The sequence below is a fragment of the Coenobita brevimanus genome, chromosome 67, assembly GCF_032717465.1.
Source record: "Coenobita brevimanus isolate Jiangsu-jjx chromosome 67, ASM3271746v2, whole genome shotgun sequence".
Lineage (NCBI taxonomy): Eukaryota > Metazoa > Arthropoda > Malacostraca > Decapoda > Coenobitidae > Coenobita > Coenobita brevimanus.
In genome coordinates this window covers 9916478-9926877 of record NC_137020.1, presented here as the reverse complement: position 1 = coordinate 9926877, position 10400 = coordinate 9916478, and the positions used below count along the sequence as shown (strand labels likewise).

At 42.0% G+C, this 10400-nt stretch overlaps 2 non-coding genes across 2 annotated transcripts; both read right to left on the bottom strand.

Moving 5' to 3' along the window:
• Positions 1-3163: 3163 nt before the first annotated feature.
• On the bottom strand, positions 3164-3282 carry LOC145405703 (5S ribosomal RNA). The gene has a single exon (XR_013898443.1). It is a non-coding gene; the product is annotated as a 5S ribosomal RNA (ribosomal RNA).
• A 1981-nt stretch (positions 3283-5263) lies between these two features.
• LOC145405643 (5S ribosomal RNA) lies at positions 5264-5382 on the bottom strand. The gene has a single exon (XR_013898387.1). It is a non-coding gene; the product is annotated as a 5S ribosomal RNA (ribosomal RNA).
• Between the last annotated feature and the right edge of the window lie 5018 nt (positions 5383-10400).

The window sequence follows — 10400 nt, the reverse complement described above, 5'->3', positions numbered from 1 at the left end:
CATCAATAAGGTGCAAAAAATAAATCTGGCCTTTCTTCCACTCCTTCAAATCCATTGCTACACATTCATTAAAATCCAGAGCAAGAGGTTGACTTGCTACTGGCTTAGATGGAGTTCTTTTATATTTCTTACAAATATCACATTTCTCAGAAATAATGTCTACTAATTTTAAATACTCCTCATCTTGAATACCAGTATCATTCAAAAGAAGTTTTAACCTCCTAGCAGTTGGGTGACCAAACTGGTGGTGCAGTTTCTTTACATTCTTTCTTTTGTTCTCTGATGTGTCAACTTTTTCTGTCATCATTATTTGGTTAACATTTACTTTAGAGGTGGTGTCAATCAAAGGGACACAGTAATGACCACAAGGTGTACAATTCAACATCACATTTTTTCCAAAAATCTCAGCAGAGTTATTACCAAAATCTAACTTGATTTTTGCTTTCATCATGGATGGCTTTTCCAACAGTAAAGGAATGTCTTTATCAACAACATCTGATAAAATATTGACACTCTTACCAGCAATTGTGCATGGAAACTGAATCTTCTTGAGTGAAGTTACTTTCTCTCCATCACCAAATTTAAATACTGTACTACTGCTAGATTCTTTGACTTTCTTTAAGCTGTTTACATTTGGCAAGCTTAAATAACAATCTATCCAGTCTTTACCACATACAGTAGACGTACAAGCAGAGTCGCGTACTGCACAGTTGAAAGATTCAATTACCAAAGCTCTCATTTTATCATCTTTCATACCATTATCCACTATGAACACAATATCTTCCACATCCTCTCTGCATTCACCCTCAGTCACATTTACATGTCTTGATTGTTTCCTGTCTTGAGCAAGTTTCTTTCTGTGAGGACAACTGGAGGCATAGTGGATAACTGAATCACAAATTCTACACCTTGTAGGATTACCATCTCTATATAGAGGATTACTTCTCCTAGGCCCTACAGCTGCAGCATTATCTTGCCTCCAATTTGATGACTGAGGTTTATAAAAACTACCAGTACCAGCACTTTGTGACACATTTCCACTTTTCTTAGGTTTCCAAGATATATGAGAATTCCTCACCGCATTTACATCTACTACCATTTCTACCGGTTCAGGCTTAATACTAATCTTTGTCACCTCTGTGCAGATTTTAGATGTAGGTGTCATTTCCTTACCAAAATATTTCTTCAGGACACATTTCATTTGAAACAACAAATCATCTTTCTTCTCAAAGTCAACAGCTGTCAAGACAATTTTCCTGTCATTAGAATTTAAACCTGCACCATACAAAAGCTGCATTGCAAGAGCAATCTCTGGAATTCAAATTTTCTGTCTCTTAAGTTGGCTAACTTTTCTGTCAAATTCTGTTACATATGCAGATATATCTTGGCAAGAGTTCCTGGAAAATCCTACAAAATCAAAATAGGCCTCGCATACAGCACCTAGGTCATCTTTTTGGTAGCTTTTATCTAATACCTTCAGAATTTCTTCAACACCTGTATCACTATTTATGTTAACTTCTTTATTCTGTATGGCAAGTCTTACTTTTTCTCTGGCTCCAGTGGGGTCACTTATGGAAAGCATCACCATAACCATGCCCCCCCTCCTCTTCTTTGGGGTGTTGGTCCACTCATCCCACAACTCCACCTCGAATTTCCAGTCATCGTAGGATAATACATTCGAATCCCAAATTGGAGGACCCCTTACTTCTGTCTCCTTGTCACTGGAAGCCATGACCCTCAGCTCTGCTGAACTTTGAAAATCTGAAAACTTAACTCTGCAGCGACGCCGTCTCACCACTCGTTAGCCAGTCTCCTAGTCATCACTCGCCGACAGGTTACAAGGGTTAATCGACTCTATGCTTACAACTACGCTCTGCTACCAATTGTTAAACAGTAGATCTAGTAAGCATAGAGGATAAGCAGACTCATGTAGACTACAGGAACTCTTCATTCAAGCGACCGCCCATACAGCCAGCCTCACGCCTTCCCCTCCATCCTTGCTATCTAAACATCATTGAATCAAAACAAAAGCGCACTGACAATCGCAGAATATATAAAAATACAAACATAAAGTAACTATTATTGTTAATCAATATTTACCACTCCCTACCTCCCCTCCATTACCCTCTCCTCTCGCCTGCCTGGCCCCGCTGCGCTAAGCAAATCTTCCCCGGAATTTTCCACTGATTTCATCCATTGAAATAAGCCCTATGCCCTATTCTTATACAAAACAATATACAGTATACCAAAAAAAAATAACATTACTGATAGTGCCATACACCTGGAGTTGGCTAATTATCACCTGGCAACACCCCATGTACACTTGTTCACTAATTTTCCCTGGTAATTTCCCCTTGATAGATAGAATATGCCGTATAATCTATTCCCATAATAAAAATATATATAAGAAAGGAAGGGAGAAGCCTAAGTGATATTTACATTCACCTGGAACTACCTAATTTCCAGCCAATCATTTCACAGCAAATATATTAGCAGCTGTCACCTCGCTGACGTTGTCAACCCTTGGCGGCCCATATCCGCCTCGTCATTTAGTTCAGTGTTGTTTCTTGAGATGAAAGCACGTAGCACTCGCACCCCTCCATTTCTGCCGCTTCTAGAGGGCCCTGTGACCTCCACCCCTACTAAACCTCGTGTGGGAAGGGGTAAAGGACTAAATGACTCTGCTGTGGAGCATGAACTGGCTAATTTATCCAAGATAATGATGGACATTGACTACAATCTTTCTGGTGAATCGTGTGATGAGCCAGTGGAGGAAATGGTGATAAACTATGAGTGCTTCAGTGTCATCCTGGCTCCAACGGAATGGAGCCCTTATTTAATGGAAGTGACAGTGTATAAAATAGTGTAAATAAAATAGAAATGTAAATAATTACTAATATAAGAATATGAGTACAAATACTTGGAGTAATGACAGTCAAAGCTTTGCTCTCTACGCTAGTTTACTGAACAAGAAAGTTAATGCCTGGAGTGAAAATAAACTACTATTACTGAAGGAAACTTATGGATAAATACTGTATATATATATTCATTTCATTCATTGCCAGACGCCATGTATCCCAAACGGGGTGGCCAACGACTTAGAATTAATTGTTTTACAGGGAGAGGCACTAATCCTCCACCAACCCCACTTGACACGTAGGGATGCCAACAGCATCTGGTGTTCCCAGGCGGTCACCCATCCAAGTACTAACCAGACCCAACGTTGCTTAACTTCGCTGATCGGACGGGACGCGGTGTACTCAACGTGGTATGGCCATATATATATATATATATATATATATATATATATATATATATGTAATAAAATAATAGGAATATAAAGTGTGAGTGTGTTTGTGAATAATAAATGACAGAATACCAGCAGGGAACGAGCGCAAGTGGAAAGCTCATATGCGTTCGTAATTTTCATTGCTTTCAGAGTGGGTTTTTTTTTTTTGGTGTATGGATTCCAAACTACTTGAAAATCATAGAATATTGTTTCCAGTGATAATATCAGGCTGTGGTAATCATATTATGGGGTGTCAGGAAGTGTAAAGTGGAGAATTCGTTACCCAAATTCAGAAGTCTCCTCAAGTCCTACGGTATTCAACGAAGGCTCAACAAACATCCCAGGTGAAAGCTGAAGGCATGTGCCATAAGCACATGTAATTATAATATTCTTGGACTAATAACTGATTTTTGGCAAATATTTTTAAAAAGTCAGTCAGAGCGCGAATATCCTCGCGGGACGCACAAGGAGCGCAAAAACATCACCACGCTGTAGGGGTTAAAGATTCTTGGGTATTGCAACTAGTTTATAGGTTTGTTCATAAAACTGATATGAACTGGTTGGTGACAAAGCACCTACCTTTGAGCTAAGATGAAATATAATGCCTCCCATCACCATCATCATCGTGTACTGTATATACGAATGATAATTAATGTGTTAAATGTGAGTTTTGTTGACACTTGAGCATACAAACTTAATCAAATAAACTTCTTCAATCACTGTTTGACCAGGCAGCCTCCACCATCTTTAATGTTTTGGTCGGTGTGCTGATCTGTGTCTACTTGACCGAGCTTTTTTGCGCTCGATCTGCAGCACGTGGTATTGCCCAAGTAGACACAGGGCCAATCACCCTCAGGTTTTTTGTGGCTATTGCTAAGTGTATTACATGCACTGACTGATTGTTTGATTGTGTGCGTGTGTAAAGTAGGGAAAAAAAATGGAGAAAAGTGGGGTGAAAAGGGGGACTCTGGGTGAACGTCCAGAACCAAATTCATTTTTCCCATAGGTTTAGTTATTTGTATGGTGCAGTTTTCTATGGCACAGGTGTGGTCCAGAACCAATTAGCCGCGCCTTAGGTAACTTGACTGTACTGTAATATACTGTACGGTACCTATATTGCAAGATAAAATATAAAGTGACAACTTAAATGTTAAAAAAAATAGCGATGATACAGCGCAAGAGCAGCGTAAATTAGCTTTGTGTTAATGTCTTTGAGAGAAGTGAAGTCAATGAATGTACAATGAGGTTGGATGAGGAGGAAATAGAAAATGTGAATCCAATTAAGTACATGGGTGGTGTGATGAGAGAGGATGGAAGTTCAGAGGGTGAAGAGCTCGAAAATGTGCAACAAGGAAGTGAACATGGAAGTAAAAAAGTCACTGCATGACAGTACTGTGATACCAACTCTTGACGAATGGAAGTGAAGCTTGGATCTAGATGGAGGGACATAAGTGGAAATGAGTTATTTGAGAGGAGCATGTGGAGTTACAGGGAGAGAGAGAGAGACTGACAAATGAGGAAGTGAAGGAGCAATGTGGTGTGGATGTGGATGTGACAGGAAACGTTAGGAGAAACACACTGTGGTGGTTTGGCCACTTGGAGAGGATGGAGAGCGAGTGACTGACAAGGAGTATGTATGTGAGATGGAGGAGCGGAGGGGGAGGGGGAGGCCAAGGATGAGATGGAGGATGGAGTGGAGAGGTATATGAGGGAGGAGGGTGTGAGTTGGGAGCAGGGCAGTGAAATGGCAGAGGACAGGGCAACATGGGGGCAATTTGTTTGTAGCCACCCCTTATGGGATTAAGGAATCTGGCAATAGATAGATAGATAGGTAGATAGATAGATTAATGTTTCATTCATTTTCATTCATTGCCAGACGCCATGTATCCCAAACGGGGTGGCCAACGGCTTAGAGTTAATTGTTTTACAGGGAGGGGCACTAATCCTCCACCAACCCCACTTGACACGTAGGGATGCCAACAGTATCTGGTGTTCCCAGGCGGTCACCCATCCAAGTACTAACCAGACCCAACGTTGCTTAACTTCGCTGATCGGACGGGAAGCGGTGTACTCAACGTGGTATGGCCGTTGGCAGATTAATGTCAGTATACAAAATAAAAATTAAATAGATATATAATAAGATTAGCTACTGTAAAGACGCCAAATGGTTTCCATACAGTTACCAGAAAACAGTCAATGAAAATCAACTCTGGTAAGAGCATATTCCTTACCCATGATATGTAATTACAGTTTTAGCTTTTGAGGGGATGTTTGGTAACTTAACCCCCACGATATTCAAGTGATTATTATACCAAGTCCAAAATACACCATACTGACCCAAGAAAGACATGCCCAACACACCAATATTGATGCTGCCATGTTCAGGGCAGAAAAGTGTACAGCACGAAATCAAACATGTTTCTAAAGCATGTACCACACACACATTTGTCTTCAGAAACACCCGAGAAACCAATGAGACTACACCAAGATGTCAGATGACTCTATATCATGCTGCTTGGGACACCATGGAAGATTGGGGCCACACAGAAAAGTAAGACGTCTTCAGCAAGCCTTTGTTTTCAAAAGAACACAGTGTTCAGTCACAAGGCACAAGAAAGATGGACATGTCTCTAAAGACCACTATTACCAAGTCATCACATACAATTATACAAGGGATCATGGCCAGACACTGCAATGGAGAGCAGAGCAAATTCAGTATGTAGTTACCCTCACTGGAATGGAAATAGAGTTCCAACACAGAGCCTGAGTCAGAGCCAATTATAGTGTGTGATGCTCAAGGGAAAAGGAAGGAGCTGGGGCAATATTCTTCCCACCATTGGACATGTCATGGGCTCAAGGGCAAGAAAATGCCAAGGAGAGACAAGGATGATGTTACTTATGCCTCAATGAGCCACTGCCTTTGTCAAAATGAACATGAGTGTTTGCCTTTGACAGAATGGACACAATGCCTCATCAGAAGGAATGAAACTGAGCCAAATACTCACAAGACGGGAGAGAAAGTTTTTTGTCTACAAAGGACTGTAAGTAGGTATTGTGCCTAAAACTTTAACATATCAACATAAATAATAATTTTGATGTCTGCAATACAACACTCGGCTATTTCCACAGACTTAAATTTCACAGGTGAATAACTGACAATAAATAACAACCGGGTTCAAAAAGTGAAAAGTCTGAATGTAAAGGGTGGGGTTGTGAGAGGGAAACCAATAAAGACCTAGGGCATGGTCACACAGTGTGCCCTCATGGATAAGGGACTGAATATGGATGCCGCCACAGGTTGTGCTGTGTGGTGATCTGCCATTAGGTGACCAAGGCCAACATGTGCAAGTATGTTGGAGTCTTCATAAACACTAAGAACAATACATATAACTGCCATCTGATGAAACTGTCTCTGTGAGCAGAAGGAATTATCTACATAAGTTTCTAAATAATTTTATTTTAAATTAAAAAACTGCAGCAGACATTTTTTCATGTTTAATCAGAATTTTTTTCCACCATATTGTAGCCTAATCTGGTAAAGCTAGGAACTGGGTAAGTCTTCTGACAAAATTACAGGTAACTCTGCAGCTTCAAACACTCTCATCCCCACAAACATTATTAGACTCTCTTGAACATGCCACCTGCAGACATTCCCACACTAACTCACCCACATCAAATGTGAGCCAATACATCACCTCAGTCAGAAAACTGAGGCTGTAAGCCTCCCCCCCCTGACATCCACCCACTAGATATATGTGTCTTTAAACTGAGCTGACTAAGTTCAACTAGCTAGGCTTAGATATGGACACCACCCAGACATCCTAAGCTGTCACTTTATATTTGGGTTTGGTGGGGTCACCAACAGTGTATGTCCAGTCTGTAGACTAGGCTCACATGACATCACACACTCAAAGGAGCACTGCACAGAACATGACACTACACTAAGATGCGGACATAACGCTAATAGCCTAGGGAACCTGTGAGAAAGTTCTATATGGGCAGTTGTTCATCAGTGGGCAATGGGCCTGCTTATTATTTATTTACATATTTTTTTAAAGGAAGAAGAAACCAAACACCAGAAGTCCACAACATTGTTCCTTCCAAGAAAAGGTAAAAACAAAATAACAGCTCAGTTCAAGATCCATCAATCTTGAGACGCCTGGACACTCTATCTATCTATTGCAAGACGCCTCAATCCCGTTTGGGGTGGCCACAAACAAATCACCTCCAAGTCGCCCTGTCCCCCGCCATTTCACTGCCCTGCTCCCAACTCACACCCCCCTCTCTCATATACCTCCCCACCCCATCCCTCCATCTCATCCTCGGCCTCCCCCTCCCTCTTCCTCCCTCAACCTCACTCATCTGCACTCTCTTCGTCAGTCTCTCACCCTCCATCCTCTCCACATGGCCAAACCACCTCAGTATGATCCTCATAACGCTTCCTATCACACCCACATCCACACCACAATGCTCCTTTATATCTTCATTCGTCAGCCTGTCTCTCCATGTGACTCCATAGGCTCCTCTTAAATAACTCATTTCCACTGCTCTCACTCTTGACTTGTGTCCTTCCAATAGCGTCCAAGCTTCACTTCCATATGTTAGAGTTGGTATCACAATAGTGTCATCTAGTAACTTTTTCACTTACATGCTCACTTCCCTGTTTCTTATCACTGCTTTCAAAGAACCCGCAACCTTTCTTCTCTGCTGTACCCTTTCAAGCACTTCACCGTCCAAACCTCCATCCTTACTCATCACACTACCCAAGTACTTAAATGTACTCACATTTTCCAATTCCTCACCATCCAACCTCGCTGTACATTCACTGACTTCACCTCTCTCAAAGACCATCACTTTACTCTTCCCTACATTCACCTTTAGATTCCGTTTCTTACACACTCTCCCAAACTCATCCACCAAGCCCTGCAGCTCCCCTTCGTCTTCACTCAACAACACTGTATCATCTGCAAACAACAGTACAGGGAGTTTCCAAACATTATCCTCTCTCACCAGGGCCACTCCAACATCCACTACCCTACCTTATACCTCTTTTATTACCCCATCCATGTACAGATTGAACAACCATGGAGACATAACACATCCCTGTTTCAACCCAACCTTCAAAGAGAAAAATTCACTCAGTTCACCATCCACACGCACTGCAGCCTTAGCACCATCATACATAATCTTCACAGCATTCAACAACTTCCCATCTACTCCGTATATTCTTAATACATTCCACAATCTTTGTCTATCCACCCTGTCATATGCTTTCTCCAAATCCATGAAAGCCGCAGACAACTTCTTTTCCTTCTCTAGAAACTTTTCCACTAAAGATCTAAGAATGAATATCTGATCTACACAACCTCTTCCCTTCTTAAAGCCTCCTTGTTCTTCTCCAACTAATTCCTCTGTTCTTTCTCTAACTCTGTCAGTAAGTATCCTACCATACACTTTTCCTATTATACTAAGAAGACAAATGCCCCTATGATTACCACACACTTCTTTTTCCTCTTTTCCTTTGTACAAGGGAATAATTATACCTGACTTCCAATCCTCCAGGACTCTACCTTCCTCCCAGGCCAATCTGCACATCTTCCACATCCATTCTACTACTATCTCTCCCCCGTGCTTCAGCATTTCACCACATACTCCATCAATTCCTGGGGCTTTCCCCAATTTAACTTTCTTCATTGCTTCCACAACTTCTATCCTACTGATTTCTTCCTGTCTTCTCACCTCCCTCCTTCTCCCAGCCATTCCCCAGCCACTTATACTCGCATTACTTCCATCCTGTATGTTCAACAATTCCTTAAAGTGTTCTCTCCATCTGGTCACTTTTTCTCCCTTCTCCGCTAGTAATCTACCATTTTTATCTTTCACTCCCCTGCTAACCTCACTTCCATCCTGTCATACTCTCTTCACTTCTTTCCAGAACATTTTCTTACAGACCCTCCACTTTACACTCAAATTCCTTCCAAATTCCTCATCCACTCTCTTCTTACTCTCTCTTACTAATCTTTTCACCTCTCTCTTTCTTTCTACATATAACTCTCTCTTCCACCTCTAAACTTCTTCCAAGCCCCTATTTCTCATTCATTCATTGTATGCTTTCTCCTTTTGTGCCACAGCCTGTTGCACCTCTTCAGTCCACCACGCTGTTCCTTGCACCCCCCCTCCGTCTTCTCTTCCTTCCACACACCACATCACATGCTGCACATATTTCTTCTGTAAATATCCTGCACACACTTTCCACGTCCCCCATCTGCTCCAATTCATATTTCCCCAATCGTTCCTCCACTTCTCTCTTGTACTCTGCCTTTTTCTCATCCTCTTGTAACCTTTCCACTCTCCTTGCAACTACTCCTTCCTCTCGTCTTTCCCTTCTTCTATTCCTCCATCTTTCTTGGATCCTAATTCTGGCCACCACCAAGTAGTGGTCAGAAAGTCCACTCCCCTGGACACACTGCGTATAAAAGACTGGAGGTCACGCAAACTGGGAATAAGCAACAACAACTCCCTCCTATTTTTTTACATTATCTGGCTGAAATAAAAGGGATCTTCTCTATGACTGCCTGTTGGATGTGTTTGAGTCAGAATTTAGTAAAAGGAGAAATGGGGAGGGGGGATTCTCCAGCTCCATCAGCTACCATACAGTATCTATCTATCTATCTATAGCCCGACGCCCTAATCCCAAAAAGGGTGGCCGCAGACAAAACGCCTCCAAGTCGCTCTGTCACCCACCATTTGACTACCCTCCCCCCAACTCATCCCCCCTCCCTCATATACCAATAATAAACCAACCTAACTTTCTTAACCTAGCTAATGAGGAAATAAACTAGTATTAGTACGGGAAAAATCAATTATCAGGGGGCATGGTGGCCCTGTAGTAAAGCACCTGACTTGAGACCTAAGAGTCGTGAGTACATGCCACGCCCGGGTAAGCTGCCTTGCCGGGAGAGGTTGCATTCTCCTGTCACCTAGCAGGTTGTAGTAGTCATGGTTCAGAGGGTTTGAGAGCTCTGACCAAAGGGTCGGAGGTTCGAGTCCACGCAAGGGTCATTACCAGACATCATGAAGGGCATCTGGTCATAAAGTGCTACACACTCCA